Source organism: Clinocottus analis, unplaced genomic scaffold (genome assembly GCF_023055335.1).
Source record: "Clinocottus analis isolate CAN_PGR_092001 unplaced genomic scaffold, fCliAna1.0.p SCAF_7, whole genome shotgun sequence".
NCBI classification, from domain to species: Eukaryota; Metazoa; Chordata; class Actinopteri; order Perciformes; family Cottidae; genus Clinocottus; species Clinocottus analis.
The window spans coordinates 8,201,677-8,223,768 of NW_027176229.1; the positions used below are offsets into that span (position 1 = coordinate 8,201,677).

The following is a 22,092-nucleotide window of genomic DNA, read 5'->3' on the forward strand; positions in this document are numbered from 1 at the left end:
TGCACAACCCAACATCCCACAATCACGAACATCAGTCACATTGACACTCTCTTTTCCTCTTTTTCTCTTTTTCTCACAGTTACATACAAAACACTGTCAGTGACACAAGTCACGTGGGTTTAAAGCACCTCAAGCTGCACACTAAGAACAAACCCTTGCTCCACTTTGCTGGTGCAGATTACAAATACCACACTACACACAAAATAAGAGTTTTTTTGAATCCTCACATGATCCGAGCTTTGATGAACCTTGATTTACTTTTTTTGAAGAGTGTACATTCTGGTCCAGGATGGAAATGCTGCGCTCACACCCGCAGCGCTTTATACCGATGTGTGTGCCTCGAACTGTACAGACCACGTGTTTTGACAAATATTAACACTGTCACAAAGCTCACTCTCTAGCCAGAAGTTTATCTGTCTTCTCTCTCTCTCTCTTCACGTGCTTGACAAACACACACACCAAAAAGTGCATCCGATAACATGAACACAGCCAACTGGATTAGATCTTGCAGAACCTGACATTTGAGATTCAGAGCCCTTTAAACAGGATAAGCCTTTACATTTCTATGCGAGAGAGCCGAACAGGGGCTGTTTAACACTGACATTGCCAAAAAAAAGAAACACTAGAGGGTGAAAACAAAGCCTGTATGGATACTAGTGGTGGAGAGGGGGTTAAGTTCAGCTTGTGAGTAGACAGCTGAACCTAAATCCCAGATACACAGCCCCCCCCCCCTCCTTACCCTCCTCCTCCTTCCCCCACCCCTTCCTTTGCTGCCGTGCCGAGCAGGAACATGAAGCAGAGACCCTGACAATATGAAGCCGGCTGAGAGCTTGAGGACAAGCGACGTATACTTACGTCGTATTAGACGTCCAGACAGAGCTGCCGGTCGGAGAGGAGAAAGCAGAAGAGGAGACAGAGAGGAGCATGAGACTTGTTTGCCGGCACAGCAGCCCAAAAGCAATCGGGACTTGTTGGGTTGTATTCCTTTTTATTTCTTCCAGTCTGTGCGGTGCACAGGAAGAGCGAGCGGCGAAATACACATGCATGCATTCACACACGCAGACACAGCCAGCCACACACAAACAACACACTTCCCCCCAGCACAGCACACACGTTTCTCATTTCTCTCTTGCCCTTCTTATGGCTGACGCTTTCTGTTCTCTCCTTTTTCCTTTCTCATTATCTCTGTCTGCTCCTCCCTTCCCTTTTTCAATATCCTCTTTCTTTCTCTCGGCTACACATGCAGTCGGCTTCTCTTCGCAGCCCCCACCTTCCCCTCTCTCTCTCCCTCCCTCCATTCCCCTCCCTCTCGTGCAGCCTCTCCCTCCATCTCCTCTGCTCTCTCTCTCTCGCTCTCTCTCTCTCTCTCTCTCTCTCTCTCTCTCTCTCTCTCTCTCCAGTGTGTGCAGAGCGAGAGGCCATTATCTGAGCCACAGCGGGCACGTACGATGGAATGGAGGAGTGTGCAGTGAGCAGAAACAGAGAGAGCTGTGGGGGATAGTCGCTTGTAGCGGCAGCCTAGGAAACAGCACGGTGCAGCAGAGCTCTTACCAATGAGAAAACCTCTCTGTCTCTACCCACGCCCTTCAGCACTCCTTGCTCTACTGCATTTGGTGATGCGATATATACAGTATGAGGCTATGTTGTGTGTTTTGTTTATCCACAAAAAGCCTAGTGCTGGCAATTTCGGCTATGACAGAGCTTCTCCGCTTTCGAGTGCAGATGTGAATCGACGGCTGCTAAGCGAATACACAATCTCAACTTACAACGGCGTCGACAGGAAAAGGAGCAAAGAGAAGCAACGTTATGCTTATGCCTTCAGCGAACGGCGTCTGGTTTTCCTGACAGATTTCGTTCCATGTTTGAGCATCTAGATTCGACTCAGCCCTGGGCCAGAGGAGAGGGCACTGATAATGGTTCTTCGATCTCCATTTTCTTCCCCATCCACGTTCACATCGGTCGCCGCTTCAAACAAAAAGCTTGAATCTTTTACCTGTAGCTGATAATAGATTCACAAGCGAGGAGATACGCACAAGAAAGAGAAAAGGTTGGCAGATTAAGAGGGTGCTGGCGGTCTTGCTGGCCCTTCCTCCAAGATCCAAAGGACACAGAGGTGGAAGGTTTTTGACTGGAGGAAGCTGCTGTTCGCTTGATATACAAACATTGTACAACACTCTATAATGTCAGCTTCCTCGCCTACACGAGGGAAGAAATTAAATGGAGGAACGATGGCGATATGATTACAACAAAAGGTAAAAGAGCGAGACGTCTACGCCGTGCAACGCAGAGGGAACAGCGAATGACACTTCGACATCAGCAAGAAGGAGTAGCAGAATGAGGAGAGCGGACTGGAAGACACTGAGGAGAGGGAAGACAACAACGTCTGAGGTAAAAACAGAGTCGCTCGGTTATTATGTGACGGATTCTGTAAAGAGCGATGATGATGAGGAAGAAGAAGAAGAAGAAGAAGAGGGCATAAACAGCGAGAGGATCGGCGTGTTGTTTCCAAACGAAGACAGCTACCACAAGTAATCAACCCAGAATAGTTCGCTGAGGACGCAAGACTTCTGTCCTCTCCTGTCGACCAGATAACGTCCTCTTGTTATTCTCTCCTCACCATTGTTCCGCCTCGGCATCATTATCATCATCCACGTCGTCATGATCGCTGGATGTTTCCCCTCGGCCACTTGCTGGCTGACCGGCCTTGTGGCGTCTCCTCTCTTCTCTCGAACATTGCTGGAGTTTTGGAGCAGATCTAACCAGGAGGAGCAGGAGAAGGTGGGGGGAAACATGGCCGTCTTCCCCATGCAGATCGTTGTCAGCTCCTGCGTAGTATTTTTTTTTTCTCTTATATCACTGAGCATGTACCGGCTACACTGCGCTACCCTTTTCTCCTTTTAGCATAGCTTATTGCATTTCCGTTCCAACACTTTCTGACGCACCCTGCTCTCTGGCCCTCTAAAATTGTACACTGTCTCTCAGTTACCACATATTCGGATATACACACACACAGATGAGCGCCAATCCAAAAGAGAAACACAGCGCAGCCTAAGCTGTCTAAGGGAAGAAGAGGAGAAGTAGAGCATTGGGTCACATGACCAAGGAGTGCCAATGAGCGAGAGGGAGAGCAATGAGCAAGAGAGGTAGGAAACACATGTGGCAATGACGTAGCTGCATCGTCATCGTCATCGGGGTTTCACCACCAGGACGCTTGCCTCCACCACTGGGTGGGCACATGTGTCATCACATGCCCACTCTCTACTATCACCAACCACACACACCAACGGACACTCGAACACATGCTCTTTCATTAACCCGGCTCCCTCGCGCTCGCTCACTCCCCCGGCTGCAATGACACAGCATTTCAAGCTCAAGACTCAACTTAACCCATGAATCACATGCTCCCCTCAGCACATGGTTCACCATTTTAAAGAACGCCTGAACACAACAGAGCATTTCTCTCCTTTCCAGCTCTTCAACACAAGCTAACGGCCAACTCAATCTGTCATTAACTGTTCTGTAAATGAATGACACTACATGGCTGTAATATTGTCAGCATTTTTAAACGAACATCCAGAAAACTAAACAGAAACACAAGCTGAACATGTGACCTGGAGGAGAGTGCCGTACTTCAACAAAACACATTACCTTGCACTTTAAAACATGACATCAACAACTGCGTACACGAGCTGAGTAAAAGTATGATTTGACCGAACCACCAACATAGTGGGAAACTCCTCAACACGTGTGGCAGGTGCTAAACAACACTTTGGAAATACACTATGTAAAGGTCGCTATGACTAACTTTCAGTACAATAGTCTTGATTCAAACTGACTCAAAACCAGCAGCAGAAATCAGGTGTCATTGCAGGGAGAACATTCTCAACATTTCTGGTGTTTACCTCAACCGTGTTTGGCAGTTGGACGAAAGAACAGAAGTTTACTGGATAATCTAGATAAACAACTACGACAGAGAGACGGCCAGTTGCCCAAGAGAGCTGTCCTGAAACCCGCTTCTGAGCACAATGTGTTACTTCTCATTTAGATAACAGAGCAACGTGACAGATTATAACTGGATTACATTATAACCATGTCCTATTTTACCTTCTGTTCTAGTTCCCAGTGTTCACTTCACATAACATTAAGAGCTCAACAAAAAATGACAATAACAGTTAAAGTATCTTAACTTTTTAGCAAAAAATGAATGGACAAACATGAACAAGTATGTTGCGCACTTACGGTAGATCTGCGGTAGCCGGGCATTGAGAGAGAGTAGGAAAGTACAACAGAGACTCCAATTCTCACATCGATCACATCATCTCACAATCAAGTCAAATTATTGTCTAAGTGAGCGGTTTCACGCCCTCGTCGCTCTCTTTCTCTCTCCATTTCTCCCTCTCTCTCTCCATCGCTCTCACGTCTTTGTCTCTCACTCACAGTTTCTCAGCAGCACAGAGGAAAGGTCTTGGTTGTAGGAGGAATGACTGACAACAAAAGTCCATCCTCAGCAGTGTGTGTTGGGTTGGCTTGCATATGACTAAGTCTGAGTCATCGTTTTCTTTTCTTCTCGACAGAGTCCTGACATAAAACCCTCACACACCGAAACAAGCTTTTTAAAATATTACCAGCACATCGGTAGTGGGAGGTCTGTTTGTGTAAAACACACAAATGGCAACAAAGAACAACTTGTTCTGTTTCAATCGTACTATGGATGATTGTCTTCTCTCATGTGGTTTCACTATTGCTGCACCTTCACCACCTCTTTTTCGTGGGAGAATTTTGGCCATTTGAGGTAAAAAAAATAATTTAAAAAAGCCATTGAACAACTCACATCAGCATCACTGTCATGACATGAGCTCACTTCCCCTCCTCCCATCTCTTCCTGTCAGCTGACTCCACCTACTGCTCTCATCTACTTCCACGCACCCCCAACCCCAACCCATAATGCCCTGCAGTCCATCGGCATCAAGGTCATCTGATCTGACACACTTTATGACTCTCCCTCTATTTCCTCCTCTCTTTTTGCTCTCTGTCGTTTTATATTTCATTTAACACACACTTGCCTGTTTCTCATCACAAAGACACTAAACAATGCACACACAGGCAGCAAATGCAGAGGCAATGATTTTCTCTGTGCACCAATGCATGCTAGTATGCATACAGTATTGGATTGTTCACTGAGGGTCGCTGGGTTTATTAGTGGGCAGGACAAGAGGCTGCAGAGCTGCACTTAGCCCGTCATATTTAACGGAGCAGAAGCAACCCAAAGTGTTTCAGCCTGGTCAAACAAATAAGATTAATATCTTACTGGAAAATTGTATTTTCATGATAAGTTTATTATTATTAACACCCAGTTTTGTATTTTTTTTTATGAGGAAACCACTGTCTTTTTTTGTATTGGATACAATAAAAATGTGATTGCACATCCTCTTTAAGAAGGTGCAACTTTAAGCAGATAAATACAAATATATTGATGATTGTACTGTCTCTTACCATCTGTCAGTCTATAATGAGTAACAGAGTGTTGACATATTTCCGGCATCACCTGGTTATTTCAACCTTGCAGCTCTCTGTTTGGCTGTTTCTCGGTCTTTGTCTTTGCTTTCATTGACATCTGCCCCCCTCCATCTCCTCCCTCCACACTCAAACCCGGACATGCTCCCAGGCAGGATGGCGTTAAGTTTTGGGTGTGTTTAGGTTTAGACCGTAGTGCTGAGTGTAGGGTATCCAGTCTGAGTCATACCGCCGCCTGACTTTCGGCACGTGCAAGTCGGCACGAATAGCCCAGCTGGGGAACCCCCCCCCCCCCCTCCCGCCTCCCTTACCGTTTTCAGCACTCCTCACAAAGAGAAAGGGAGGAGTGGTTTGGGAGGGAGGAGAGAAAAAAAGAAAGGTGGTGACGGGTGGAGGGGTTGTTGGAGTGGGTGGAGCCTCCAAAAAATAACGAGGAGGAGGAAAAGGAAGAGGAGGGGGCGCTGTTTTCAAGAGGCAGCTCTTTGTGCTTGAGGTTAGCAGTATGAATAGAAGGAGAAGAATGTAATCAATAAATAGAGTATGATTTTAGGTCTGAGACAAAGAGAGTGGAGAACAGACAGGCAGGGCATGGATGATAAATACAAGTGAGTAAAAAAAGGTTCAAAAACAATAAAAGCACATTGTGTACTACTACCTGCCAGGCTAACATGTGCCAAGTCATGAAAAAGAGCTGAGCAGTCAAATCTAATGGGACAATGATGTAATCCTTAACAGGACACAGTTGTTTGGAATACCAGAAAATGTTGTGCATTTCAAGTAAAACGCATAACAGCTTCAACGAACATGTGATGACTGTTTGGAGACAATATTACGGGGTTTGAATCAGAAATTGCTCAGATTTGAGAGAGAAAGCAAGAGCAACCCTCCTCAGCTCTGTACGGTGGCTGGTTGCCAGCCTTGTCTCTCTCTTAGGACTTGGGCTAAGATTAGCTTCCCATATGTTCAAGTCAGGCACAGCCGAGCTTAAAGGGCCAGTACCTAACTGTGTACTATGAAATCATGTAGTGCCCTACATACACTAAATCATCCTGATTTATCTGAATGTCAAAATCTATCTCTAATCGTCCAAGTGAAAGGCGGGCTGGGTGATGCTTTGTCCCTTTAACGTGAGCTATTTGAGAACAGAGTAGTACATGCCATGCATTTCTGAGCGACAACTAGTTGTATGCCTCTTCTACATTATCATCAGTCCAGTCCTCCAACGTTTTTGGATACCGCCACTGAATTCACATGAATATATACTTCTGCTGTTTCATAAATCAATATTTTTGTTTGTGTGTTCCAATAGTGTATCATGAAAACTCTGTAACAGCTGTGTGTGTGTGTTACATAAAACCTGGCAGCGTCAGGCAGCAGTGGGATTTGAAATCGTATGAAATGGGTGCCCAGTGGGAACAGCACAGCAGCCACCAGAGAGGTGAGAGTTAAAGAGCTCGAGCAACAGCTGAGGGATCCTCCCCCTTTACTTTCCATTCATTTTTTATTAACTGCAGCACCCGGCGGCCGGCAACCTCCCAACGACATCAGACACAGATACCTCCACCGATGCCAGCAAGCCACCATCCACAACTTGGTATTTAATGCAAGTTAATGATCCAGTTTAGGACTCAGTCTTGAACTCAGCCGAGTCAAGTTCATGGGCACATGCAAGGGTATAAGCAGTAAAGCAGGACAGACAGTTCAGAGGCAAACATCTACTAACTGTCATTCATTTGAGATGAACCCTCACAAGAGTGTAGAGCCCAGCACGTCCCTTTATATCAATGATTTTATGCAAGTCAGACGGTTGTTGGTGACGATATACAGGATAATGTCATGTGATGTCCCATGAGGTTTTACACAAAGTGATGTTTTCAAGTCCTTGGGGTGTTTTTGATGAAATTGTTATTTTACAACCGTTACAGAAGGCGATAATTGCACTTCCACTCATAGATATAAGCGCTGGTTTGCATACTGGGTGCAGCTGAGGTGACATTGGTAAATGTAGTCAGTCATCTTTGAGACTAAAGACAACTGTTCACATTGAACTTAGCACATATAATCAGTACTATCAGGCGTCTGGGAAATTATGTACAGATATATAAGTGTTATATGACATTAAGGTCACTGAATACATTTTAGAAGGATTTTTACCTTCTTTGTTCATATATTTCTATTACAAAAAACTTTAATTAGAATCCAGTATCTTTAAACAATCAGTATTATAGGAAAATAAGATGTGTCTTTCAACAACTAACACAATTTGAGTTACAGTCAAGACGAAAGCGGCGTCATGACCACATGACTCAAAGATCAAAAGGAAGATCTGTGCATCTTGAGACCCAAAACCCTGAACACTGATATAATTGTTGACTATATGTCACGGTTTACTCACATTTTAATCAGCCATTAGATCACTAGTTCCTGTCAAGGCACATGGAAACAAAGCTGCCGTTCGGTACTGACGGAGTGGAAACCTTACACAGCAGTAAATACATCGAAAGCCAGCGCTGAATGGAACAGGTGATGTCAAACTCTCCACTTCCTGAGTCTGTGCTACATACCGAGTCACTTACTACACATATACACACACTTACAGACATGCGGTGGCCGCTCGTTGGTCATGTGATCAACCTTGGAGGCCGGACTTGAGTTAAAATTAAAGCAATGATGTCATCAGACATCCAGTGTTGCCACGGAAACTAGGTCAGTGTTAACCCTTTGCGTATGCGGCTGGGGATTCCATGCGAGCCTAAACAGATGATTAACAAACGCTCCATCTGCTGCCGCGCAAGGTTTCACTGTTTCTGCTCTGCTTTTGACTCTTTCCCACCGTTGTACCGTGAGAAGTTCATCTCATGTAGAGAGAGGAAATCCTGTGCACGGGCGTGGAAAAAAGGATCACGCGAGTGCAGTCTGTCTGTCTTGTAACCTGTTGTGGTAAACACTTAATTCTGCTTCCTGAACAGCAGAACTGAACATAAACGATTGCAAGTGCAGCCTGACTTTGAACCATGTCTACTGTCACCGAATGTTTATATGTTCCCACATCTTCGAGATGGCGCTTTGACGACTTGTGTCAAGAATAGCGCCCGTCACACAAGATAGACGTGACGTCAAGGACCAGGACCTTCACCAAAGAGGAGCTCTGGAAGGCCACAAAGGCAGAGCACACAAACTATAGCTTTTACCACAAATGGACAGTTGAGGGATTTTTTTCCCCTTTAACTTCCCAGATGGTCGTATGTCTCTTGCAGATAAAGAGACTGTCTACACATGGATGGGATTAGAGCAGGCTTAAAGGTAAGTCACAGTGTGTCACTAGGCTGAACCCATTCATACTATTTGAAACTGATTAACTAACGTATATTTCATCACTGTAGAGACACCGCTGCATGTATCGGCTGGCATAAATGTCATTGAGTCATATCTTGACACTTCCACACGTCTTGGTTTACGACATTGAAAGATTTTGCCGTGTTTGTGCTGGCCAGTCAAATCACAGCCTTCTTTCATCAACATGAAGCGGGCATCACACCATTGTTATAACTCAGACAACAGCGTATTCGGTGCTCAATAAATCTTTTCTCTATGACGGCTCGCCGCTCAAACTTCCTTTTCACATAAATACACAAGCGTGCCCCGACTCGGCAAGCTGTACAACAGCAGCTCTCACTGGCCACACGCCACAGGTTACTACGCCCGACAATCGAACACGTACGCATGCGTGACCCACTAACTTTTACTCCCTTTACCTCATTTGACTCCAGAACCTAGGAGAAGAAGGACGGCCCCCCTGGCTCCCGAGCCAGCGCAAAGGCTTCCTCCTCTTTCTCCTCCCTCCTCCTCTCCCTGGTCGCTTGTATCTACACATGCTTGGCTCTGGCACCAATCAGCGGGCAGCGTGGGGCGCTTTAAACTGAGAATGCCGCCACTTCCTCTCTGTGGCACTCAGCTCACTACGGCTTGAAAATAAAGCCGAAGTTTGATATCGCCAGCTTTCAAGCTGGGCAACTCGGAAGGGAAGGCAGTTGCCTCGAGACGTCTAATACACCTTTATTCCACCCCGCGATGGTATGAAGGCTAATATAATGAGCTTGTGTGTTCGCCGGTAGTGACAACCTAGCGACACAACGGTGACAATCACAGCCTTTTCTGTGAAATAGGTAATGATGCTTCAACCTATTCACGCAAGTACATACACATGACAAATTTAACAGCACGTTGAGGTGTTATAAAAATGCACGTGCAGACAGACAGACGGAAAGAGTCATGGACCTGGTCGTTGATCAACCGCTTCAATTACACCTCATAAGAGCCTCACTGCACTGATCCTACAGATGAGAATCAAAGCAACATTGACAGAGATTACAAATAGATGGCAGAGATGATGTGACACACGCGTACAACAAACAGAGACACAAACCCAATGCCCTTTCTTACCTTAGCTGCCAGTTCAGGGTTTCCCAAGCAGCCTCGTTGGTTGTCTTCAAAATATTCCACCTGTACAGCCATTCAACAGAACAAGAGAGGGGGAGCGGGAGGGAGACAGAGAGAGATGGGAGGGGGTGAGAATAACAATCAATAGAATAATGCGACAAGGGCCTTTTCAAAAAGACTTGTCATTAAGGACAGTAGGACCACCCTTTGTATGCCTGTTCACACACAATTTCTTCATCATTCCTGCCATCCTCAACAACCATCAAACAGCAGCCATGCACACAAATGCCTTTTTCTTTAATTTGTGTTCAACCGGTGAGCCGGCACTTCCCTCTACTGCTGGGACAGAGAATGAGAGACAGCAAAGCCAGATTCAATTTCAATTATAGAATTATGTAATGGCTGTATACCGATCTGGCGCAGCCTTCCTAATATATGCATGAGACAAGGCTGCATAACCCAGTTTTTTAAAGGGTGAATTGGCAAAACATGCACAGGTGTCAGTGAATATGTTAGCTGAGAGTAAGATGCAATAGATAGAAATGGTTCATCAAAGCACAGCTGACTATATAAAACAATCCTCTAATTTGGCACAGCATGTCCCCCTTGTCTACATGGCCCTGGATGTCTCAATGTTAAATGATGTGTTTTGTCTCGAGCTGTTCCCCAGTCCCGCCAACCTAATCTCTCCCCCTCCACTCCCCCAACCCACCCACCTATCAATCCTAAAATAGTCTGGAGTGATGAATATTTACCCTCTAAGCCTCTGAGCTTCCTTGGTTTGTACTCCTCCGTCCGCTGGTCGAATCCCCATCAGAAGACTCAGGCTTCCTCTTGTCCTCACCTCTATCCCTTTCTTCTCGCACGCTCTTTCTCTCTCTCTACCTCTCCACTCTTCTTTCTCGGTCTCTCTCTCTCGTCTGTGTTCCAGCTGCCCATTCAGGAAGCCATCTTGTGTTTTTAATCTGGTTTTACATGAGCCCTCGTACGCACGTTCTCTCTCTCTCTCGCTCTCTCTCTCTCTCTCTCTCTCTCTCTCTCTCTCTCTCTCTCTCTCTCTCTCTCTCGTTCGTTCTCTCTCTCTCCCTATGTCGCTTGCTCTCTTGCTCTACCCCCTCCCTCTCTCCTGCGAGTATGCCAATAGGTCTACCGCACACATGCTCACACACACACACGCAAGGGATTTTTTCTTTTCTGTGATCACTATCACTCCTTCCTCCCACTCGTTCAGTTCTTTTTCTTCCTTCCTTCTGCATACATGATGTAAATGCACCGTAAACCACCTACTCCCCCTCGCTTTCTTCAAACAAATACACTAATGTACAAATGTACACACACAAACACACACACAGAGCTTGCCGGAGATACGTCACGCTAGAGATAGCACACAAAGGCAGTCCGTCCACCAATCAGACGCCGGCCTGGGCTCTGCTGCTAGGGTGAAATAGAAGGAGGGTGGCGAGGGGAAGAGAGAGAGAGAGAGAGAGAGAGAGAGAGAGAGAGAGAGAGAGAGGGGGAGAGAGAGAGAGAGAGAGGGAGAGAGAGCGAGAGAGAGAGAGAGAGAGAGCGAGAGAGAAGAGAAATTGGAGCTAGTAAAGAGAGGTTAAAATAAAAAGAGAAAGGGTATATATGTGTGTGTGTGTGTGTGTGTGTGTGTGTGTGTGTGTGTGTGTGTGTGTGTGTGTGTGCGCGCGTGTGTGTGTGCAGCACCATAAAAGGGACGTAGTGAAGGTGGACGGGAGGTGTATATGTGTTGGGGGGGATGGGTGCTCTCTATGCCTGTCAATTATCTCCTCGAACTAGCCTTCCCTAAACAATGCCTCTGGTATGTGGTATCACTGAGCACCATCTGTGTCAGGGCTGCCTGCAATAACTGGACTGGACTACACACACACACACACGTGCGCACATGCACACACACACCCTTTCAAACAGCCTCACAACCACTGACAGTGAAGCTGCACAATTACACAGCAAAGCCCAACACACTGACTCAAAGCAAGTGAAGACACTAAACATGAGCACCGATACTGCCAAGTGCCAAGAACATGTCCTATTGACAGATAAGATCACAAATCATCAGCCTTAATCATGTTTCTGTGTGGTAACCCTCTACCTCCAAAGCACGTGCAAAAACTAAATCTAACCTGCCGGAATGAAATGCCGAGCATGTTTTGGTTCATCATGTTTACATCCTGAGTGGTCGAGATCTGCAGCTCGTACCTTTTCAAACCAGACATCAGCGCTTCAGTGCTGAACATAACCACGAAAGCCAGAGAGAAATGGTTTTGTCCAAAACGGCAACCGGGTTCCGCTGCCTCGACGTGTTTCTCATTTTTCTTCAATTTTTTTTAAATTAACAGCTTTTCTGAAAGGCGAGGTTTTGAAAACCTAATTAAGACTTAGATTTTTTTAAAAAGCAGCGAAGACTTGCCCAAGTGCATATGGCAGCTGAATTAGTAACCGCCGCAAGACAGGACAAAGTCAACGAAAGTTCCTGCGGGCTGGCCAAGACACCGCGGATGGAGGCGAAATGGACAGACAGCGAAAGGCACAGAAACGGAGAGAGAATCGAAAAGAGAGCGGGAGCTGAAGTGTGGCGCGGTGAGGCGAGGCAGCTACACAGTGACACAGCATTTGTGGTGTCTGTCTGACGCTCTCGTATGGCTTGGGAAATCCCCTCTGCTGACGTCAGATGGGGCACGTGTGTGTATGAATGTGTGCGAGTGTGTGTGTGTTTATGTGCGAGCAGAGGCGTGTTTAGGGTAAGCCGGTAAGCACGAGCGCCCGCTCGGCTGCTATGTGCTTCGTTACAGGTGGCCGGGGCAGTCGTAGGACTTGAAGCGGTCGTCGTACGGACATTGTAGCCTCCGTAAACGTTTGAGCAAAGGCAGCAGTAATACTACGAGTAGAGAGAAGGAAAAAAAGCAAAATCAGGAGGAAAAAACAGAATCGAACACATCGCTCAGTCAATCAACCCTTTCCTCATTCAGACATTCACAACTATTATTCCCTCAGCACGTATTCCCTCACACACGCAAATCCTATCTACCCAACTATTAGCACTTATTCAACCTCATTTCATTTACAAATACTACTCATACTGATATTCAACAAGAGTCTCCCCAGAGCTGCAAACTAACCAACCCCACACACAAACACTCACTATGTATGACACCAGAGAGGAGCTCACTGTAGCCGCTCTGATGGCGTGTTGTAGAAATGTGCATTTGGATTCAGGAGGATGGATGTGCTGCGGGAGAAGTGTGCTGTGTAAACTATTTAGTCTAATTGATTAAGCCAGTCTTCCGCGCTCTTTATACTGCACTGCACATCGTTGGGGTAACCCCACCCTTCTATATTATTCACATGAACAATTACAGACCTGATTCCTGAACCCGGACAGAAAACTCATCTTGTCTGCGTGGAATCTCAATCTGGCTATTAAGAAAGAAAAGTGTATGTGAATGTAAAACACATATTTCATGGTCATATTCAGTCTGTTGAACTGAAGTGCATAGTCATGTATATTTCTAACAGCCGAGGTTATGTTGTTGCTTATATTTACAACAGTGAGCCGAGGTCATGGGAGAAGACGGAGGATATGGTTGCCAGGCAATAAGGGACTCAGCTGCTGTATGCATACAGGTCAGAGAGCACAGATCTGTGGGGGAGGGATGTTAACGGATGGATTGATTGAGGGACACTGAGAGCTTATGGAGAGAAGATACTGAACGTCTCCAGAGGCTGCAACACTCACCATTGTCAATAGTGGAGGATTACAAATCTTTGTTGGACAGATTTGGTATTTTGGAATGAAGCTGAAGATAGTTGTCGTTCTGTAACAATAACTAATCAAATACCAGTACAGTGTCAGAGGCAGTGGGGAGGCCACACGGAGGCCGTGGTCTGGGAGAAGCTCCATTATGATCATTCTGTATCCAAATAACTCGGTCCAATTCTAACCTTTGCTTCACTGCCCACCTTCATTGATTTTTGAAATCTATGATCAATTAGAAATACACCGCCTGGCCAAAAAAAAGTCACCACCAAAAAAAGGTCACACACACTAGAATTTTGTTGGACCGCCTTTAGATCTGATTACGGCACGCATTCGCTGTGGCATTGTTTCGATAAGCTTCTGCAATGTCACAAGATTGATTTCCATCCAGTATTGCATTCATTTTTCACCAAGATCTTGTATTGATGATGGTAGAGTCTGACTGCTGCACAAAGCCTTCTGCAGCACATCCCAAAGATTCTCAACGGGGCTAAGGTCTGGACTCCATGTGTGAAAATGATGACTTATGTTCCCTGAACCACTCTTTCACAATTTGAGCCCGATGAATCCCGGCATTGCCATCAGGGAAGAAACAATCCATTGATGGAATAACCTGGTCATTCAGTACATTTAGGTAGTCAGCTGACTTTATTTTTTGAGCACAAACTGTTGCTGAACCTAGACCTGATTATCCAATAAGAGGCTCGAACCTATTTGCTTAGTTAAATCCAGGTAGTAACTTTTTTTTGGCCAGGCAGTGTATGACTGCATGATGAAACAGATCTAGTGAAACATACTGACAAAGAATGAGGTAAAATGCCTTTTTGCCCATGTTACATTTAGGTTATTTATCTGACGGAGCAACATGTGATGACTGCAATGAAATTTCATCAGTTCCTTTGTTGCTTCAATACTATAAGCAGGACACTGTCAGCATGCTAACATTTGTTCATTTTGCACTAAACGAAAGGTAGGAGGACAGGAATGTCTTTAGTTTTGTAGGTGTTTGGTCATAAACCAAAGCATACACATAGAAAGATTTGATGGGGCTAGGTAAAGTGCAGAGGATAAATAAATACACAAATCATCCTGTCAATGTCTGTACTAAATTTCATGCTAAACCATACAATAGTTTTGAAGACATTTCACTCAAAACCAGACATGTGAACATCACTAGTGCTACAGGAACAGTCAGAGGAACACCAAAGTCCATAGCATTCGTCCTCTGGGCACCATAAATGTCTGTGCAAACCTTTGTGCCAATCCGTTGAGTATATGTTGTGTTCTATAGTCAGACTATTTGGAAAACTCAAAAAGATGGGTTAAACTAAGTTTTCCTTAAATCTGACAAACCACAGCTAGCTTGAAACAACTATCCCAGCATCTCTTGAACGGCCATAAGTGGCCGTATGCCGATTCAAGAATGAAATTGAGGGGAAACGTTTTGGTTGAATAGAGGTAGAGTTCCCTCAGAGGTCGGGGATTTTGAAATATGGAGGCTGTAAACTTCTATTACCACTCAACAACAAGAGAGCCTCGGGCCACCAAATAGTAACCTAGGCCCAACTTTCTGTCCCATAAGCAACAAATACAATTAGTTTTTGTTAATTTCATACCGAAATTGTGTTACGATAAACTATTCACATTTTGCAAGAGATGTGTGGTTGCTGGCACTGAAGAAACAGGCCTCAACAACACTGTTGGAAACACTGATTTCCTGTTTGTGGCTAAACAAACTGTGGGCCTTTTCCTAGACTTTAGCCCTACCCTTCAACACCAACATGCCATGTCCCTCTCTGCGAAGTCTTCTGCATCTCTGATCTTCACTTCTGGGAATGCTAAGCAGGAGGGAAGGCGTCGAAAAATCAAATCATTTCATAACAAGTTCTGATATTGCTAATTGAACACAACGACGAGTCGGTCAGTTACTGGTATTTTATCACCAACGCTGACCCTGCTAATGCTACACTCCTAACACGAATGGACCAGATGCAGCTTCCTGACTATAATCTGCACCTTGTGTTTACTTGATCAATACTACTTTGATACGAGAAGCTCTTAATATGAATCGATTTACCTTTTTGAAAGGATTCCACACACGTATGCAAAAAATGTAAATATGATTATCTTTCAAATGAAGCAGCATTTTACTGCAGTGTTGTCGTAGTCTATATGTGTTTCCGACGCATACGCATCTTCTTCGCTAGACAGACAATGACAATTATTTTAGCATTGAAATTGCTGTGCTTAAACGGTTACAATTGTTTTGGCAAATGTGTTTAATTTCATAAAGATTGGTCTTAGTATTGTCTCTTAAATAAACTCTCACAACCCCTATACATTTTAATACAACTGCTCCTACCCATTTTAGATCTTGGCGTTACAAAGAAAGATCGAATCATGTGATACAAGTTGGTAAGTATGGGAATGTTGTGAACAGAAACATTGGCCATGTGCTTGTTTTGCTGGCTAACTGCTCTCGGAGGAGCAGTCAGCGTTCTTGGTCATGCTTTGGAAGCAAGTCTGGTTTTTCCCGCTTCTCCTCCTCCAATCTTTCTGTCCTCCTTTCTGACTTCACAGCCCATCCCCCGCCTTTAAGACGCTGATTCACATACAAACACACAAAACCACACACACACACACACACACACACACACACGTGCACTTCTATTAACACATAAGTGCACACTTAAAAAAAAAAAACACTCTTCCTCTATCTTCGCACACCCACACCCACACAAATACAAACTGGCCTAAGGTTAACCCCCACCCTCATTCAAAGCCTCAAAGGTCAAAGGACAAAGCCCAGGCAACTGCAGGAATTCTCCGCTGCTGCCGTTTGGAAACGCTCACGGTCTCTCAGCCACGCAAAATACACAAACACTGTGCACTCACGGTCTGTCCAAACAGACTACAACTTTTACACCGCTTTATCTTGAGGGCAATATGTAAGTTGGATCTATAACCACGATTAGAAGGTTACACATCTGTATCCTCAGCACACATGCACAACAAGCCAATACTCCATTAACCACATCCAATTGAGATGTATGAGGTAAAGTGGGTGCCCCTCTTGATATCTAACGTTGTGTGGGGACAGCCTCACTACGAGCTTTATAACACAGCTGCAACTCTGTTTGGGACATCCTCATAGGTTGGAGAATGTGTAAACTCAAACACCTTCCAAATATACACATAGATTAGTGGCAGCACTCAAACAAGCCCAGGATAAACCAAGATAAAGGTGAGGTAACTGATAGACTATTTTCATGATTTGACAATTTTTTGTTTGATCTGTAATGTGTCAAACAACTGTGAAACATAGACATTTTTCTAGTCTTAAAGCCAAAGATACTCAGTTAACTATGTATTTAAAACAAGAAAAGTAGAAAACTATCACTGAAGAAGCTGGAACTTGAGAATGTTTGCCTTTTATGCTTAAAAAATTATAAATGGATTGTTTCAGTAGTTTTGTTTCACAATTGATAAATCGATTAAATGATAAGTCCTTTCAGCTCTGAAAGAAACATCTTTCAATTCGCAACATACGTGTTTCTTTTTGTCAGTCCCATCAACAACAAAAAAACACTTCCACAATGCTTCACAGTGTTTACTGTTTACTAAACTACTAAACTGTCTACAAATATCACTAAAAGCATGTTGCCTTCATGCTGTGAGTGTTTGCGACAGAATACATTCAACCTGTAATCGTAATCAAACAAGTGTAACTCCAGAAGCCGGTTCAGTGACAATAAAGCTGCTTTGGTCATCTTTTTAAAAGTAACTTTTAATAGTCGACATGCTTTATAATTTGATCTTCTAATATACTATTTGTTTTAGCAGTTATGTAGTTATTGTTTAGTCATGTGTGTAAAACACACAGTCGCATCATTGTATACTCTACAATACTTTACGATACTATAGTGCAGGAGATGAATATATTTAGTTGGCCAATCTCTTCCATACGTTTTGGCTCCTTGGTTAAACAGTAGTTAATGTTAACATGTAGAAGCTGAGGAGAAAAAAAACATTAAACTGCAAATGTAAAAAGTTAAATTGGGAGTTTAAGACCCCAACTCCAAGTACAAGTGATTTGCCATTTAAGTAAATGCTATATACACACTTTGCATAAATGGCACGTGCTATTGACAAGTCCTCTAAACCCAGCCTGAGGACAAACAGGTCAAGACTTGACAGATAAGGAATGCAATTAGTAGCACCAGCAGTGACAAAGCTTTGTGCTATCTTTCTGAAAGGACATCTCAAACTATGTGTTTATGACTTCTGTAATCATTCGTAATGAAAGAACTGCTGCAGGTGGCTGAAAGGAATGAATACACACCCAGCTCTCCTCTAGTTTTCTGGCACTATGACCACAACCAGCTGACTAAAAGCAGAAGGTGCTACTACTGAGAAGAAAACCTCCAGTGTCTCCAAAAATACCTTGACACACATGTACTTAATGCTTTTGATATACTAACACCAATATATCACTCTTATTAACAACACATGTAATACGATTGCACGATAAACGTATCAGGACCACGCTCACCTCCCACTCGTCCCGTCTCCTCTTCAGCTGATCACATTTGCGCAGCTTGCAGATCTGCTTGCCCGTCTTGCGGTTCAGACAGTTTGGGCAGCTCCCGCAGTTCTCTTTGCGGAGGCAGGGAGTGCAGTTCCCACATTTCTTCCTCCTTTTTTTCTGGAGGTCAGCAGCGGTGTCCAGGGAGTCATTGAAGGGGGGCAGAGAGAAAAGCCCCGCTTGCTGGTGTTCAGTCTCAATATATTTGCTGAGAGGAGACGTCTTCTCTGAGGATTTCTTTTGCAAGTGGAGAAACTGAGCATCCTCCGCGTCCATGGATAATGTAAAAATGTCTTTGGGTGGCGGACCAGGCCCTTCCCTTGGCCTGGGCATCGTGACTGTCCTAACCTATGTCTATTGCGTATCTTAATTATGAAGATTTAAAAACACAAATACAGGGAGACTTTAAAAAAAAAAAACACCATCCACCATACAACGAAAATGTGTCTGTAATTGCTGCAAGTTTGTCTGGTCCTAAAAACTAAGTTTGGCAGGTAGATAACTTGTCTCAGATCAGTCTGTGCTATTGACTTTGTCTATCTAGATCTTAAAAACAGCTGAAGAAGGCCCCGATCCATTTGACTCTGTAGGCTGTTACCAAAAACGTTAGCTGTGTCTTGTCTTTTAGTCTGAGCCCTCCAGGAACTGCTAAATTAATATATTGTGTTCTTGGTTCTCCGGGTGGCCCTGGAGAATCCTGGTTGTAACTTGCTGTATGGTGAACATCTTTCCCAGCTACCCTTTGGGATGGTAAATGATCCACCACAGTCTGGGTAGCGTAGCTGGAGCCTGGAGAGTCATGGCGGTCTGTAAAGACAAAGGGGAATCAACTAAAACGTTTTAATCAATGCTAAATAATAAAGTATTCATACATCATGAGTAAGTGTATTCCATATTAAATCTTTTTAAAAACTACACAAATTAGAATACACGTCTCCTTACTAAGCAAAAATGACCAACTGCAAAACTTCTTCATATTGCCAATTGAGGAAATAAAGAGAACTTGCGACCCTGCAAAATGAGAAGCAATGCCAATTGCGTTTTCCTCTTGGTATCCACACAAATCTTCTCTTGTGAGGAGATCTCTCAAGGGGTTCTGCGCCACTTCCCGGTGTGACCGTGCACCATAGCCTTTGTCTCCATGGAAGAGTGACTTTAATGGCAGATGTCTACATTGTTTGCTTATTTAGATTATACCTATCAAATACATTTGGTTGGTTTTTAGGCCTGGTTAAATATGCATATCTTTGTCCACTTCAGGCCTCACGGTAAAAACGTTCCATAGACCTTTTTCTAAACCTATGTGATTAAGATTGGAGGCAATTATAGAGAAAACGCTTCATGTGTCCATTACAAAAAGAAAGGGTAATAAAATCAAGTAAGAAACAAAGATGACGCAAATTTAAAAACTCACACGATGGACTAATATAGTTTACTGAATAACATTTATCAGATATACCAAATACTATCTTGTCATATATGTCACTTCACAGTCCTGCATGTACTTAAATGGCTGTGTAGCGTTTGATAATACTAGATGCTTTGCCTTCAGTGTGACGCCCCTGATTGCTGTCTGGATACTGTCTGGTTTCCAAACACAGCTGTCAGTGCTGTGCATGCAGTTGGCTCATAGCCACACAGGCCGACGTGAGCAGTTTGAGAAGATAGTGTTTTAATGGCAGACCCCACATGGACGGGAGGCTTATGTCTCCCTGAATAAAAGAGTGGGGGGTTATAAGTCGATGCCAGGGACAGTCCCTTTTGTCTTATGGTCACACATTGCAGTCAACCGTCAATAAAGTGAATTGTGCTGAGAAAACCCTCATGTTTCTTCACTACTGCCTGGTTTCCCAGCCTGCACTAAAGAGGAATTATGTTTTTGTTATCAGCAACGCAGAGGGCAAACTCCAATATAAAAATATGAAGGCTTTCATTTACTTTAATATTACACCCTGGGCTGCATTAATATGGATTTTAAGTTAACATGAACCCTTTACAAATGTAAGCCTTGCACCCTTTCAAGAAGGGAAAATCACAAATTGGTTTATTTTGCAGTAGAACTAACTGTTGCTAATGTTTGTGGTTACTCTGCTTTCAGGCCATCTGCAAAAATTAAAAAATAAAATAACAAAAGAGACTTATTCAAAACAAATAATCTCCACAAACTGCTGGGATGAAACCAAAAGTGTTGCACCAGCTAACATGAATGTTTTAACATATTTGCTAGTAAGCTAACGTTAAGGTGCATGCAGCTAGCATTAGCAGAAAAGCCCTTTGGTCTCACTGCCTAATTGTTTGTATAATGTTACGCATAACGTGTAAGTGTGACCTAACTTAAGATAGCCCACTTCTGCAGTGAAGATGGCATAAAGTTAGGTGAATCGCCAATGTCACCAATGAAGACAAAGAAAGGCTCGAAACTCAAATATGTTTACTATTTTTATTCCGTTAATGTTCTCATTGGATGGCAGCAGCGCGCGCACGGTTTCGTCGCGTGGCTGCCGCCTGTACTGTACGAGCTCCCGCTCTGCCACTGTTGTGACTTTTACTGTACGCCCACGTGGTTTACCCACAGGGGGGGCTTATTAACAGCACTAGAGGCCCGGCCAGCCCACACAGATCAAAAGCAATCAGATAAAAACTAACAGGCGTCCTTAGATTTACATTAAGATACTCGTCATTTCAGCAAGATACACAAAACACATCGGGGCTGTGCGCGAGGACACGGTGGTAATTGCTTTAGGTGACAAAAACAGCACTTTAACTAGGCGTGAATACACACTTCGCTTTACATCCACGTGACAACCTCGAACTATCGCAGAGGTGTTTGCTATCGGTGGTTATCTTTAATGGCTACCAAGAAAAGTCCTCGTGTTTTCGTGAATTAATGAATTATGTCATGCATGAATATCATCATTACTTCACTTACAGTTTGACATAAAGGCCAAATGGCGAAATAATGCAGTATAGAAACTATTATTGTTTCTGAACTATTTAGAAACTCAAAGTTGTGCAAACTATTTTTTTTTTTAAAAAGCGACTCTATGTCTGCGCTGGAAACTCATGCATAATGGTCACAGGGAAAAGAGACAACGTACCACAGTGCGCTCCTTAAACGCCTCGATATTCCTCCTCGCTGCAGCCTTCAACCCGCTTTGAAAAATGAAAATAAATTATACAAATCTAACCAAAGTACCTAAACGGCATAACAACATAAAATGAGGGCTAAAAAATGCGCCTACAAAAGAAATAAACACATTTCCACTCCGAAGTGAAGACGGGGTGAAAAAAAGTTCGACCATAATGACAGAAACTGACTTAAAGCCGCGATGTCTGGTCAATGAAGCAGGAGGTAGGGGAGGGGGCTGCAGGAGGATGGAGGAGGGGGGATGAGGGGGGGGGGGGGGGGGGGGGGGGGAGGGGGAGAGAGAGAGAGAGAGAGAGAGAGAGAGAGAGAGAGATTGAATGATAATCTTTTGGAGGGGTTCAAGTCATCAGTAAATTATTGTGGTCACAGAACTATTTGAAACTGTTCTTAAGATGTTGTATTGCCATTTTTAAATTGGCAGCTGGATTGTTTACCACTGGGTTATAATCAAGATTCCTGTGTGAGGTCTGAACCAGATGTTGTGACGTCATGAAGGGAATTACTACATTACATTTTATTTAATTTAGCTGACACTTTTATTCAAAGTGACTTACAATAAGTGCATTCAACCATGAGTACAAACTCAGAACAACAAGGATCAAGACTACGACAAAGTGCTATCAG

General features: G+C 44.0%; 1 protein-coding gene across 2 annotated transcripts in view; it reads right to left on the reverse strand.

Annotated features, from left to right (window-relative positions):
* Nucleotides 1–11,183, reverse strand: part of tet3 (tet methylcytosine dioxygenase 3) — a 34,453-nt gene extending 23,270 nt beyond the window's left edge. Inside the window, exons 1-2 of one of the 2 annotated variants that reach the window (XM_068566457.1) lie at nt 10,710–11,183; nt 9,958–10,017 (exon numbers count right to left, since the gene is read on the reverse strand). The gene's annotated coding sequence lies outside the window, so the exon portion shown is untranslated. Of the gene's footprint in view, nt 1–855; nt 1,270–9,957; nt 10,018–10,709 lie in introns of those variants that run through there. The other variant, XM_068566458.1, reaches the window with a different exon arrangement.
* Nucleotides 11,184–22,092: the final 10,909 nt, after the last annotated feature.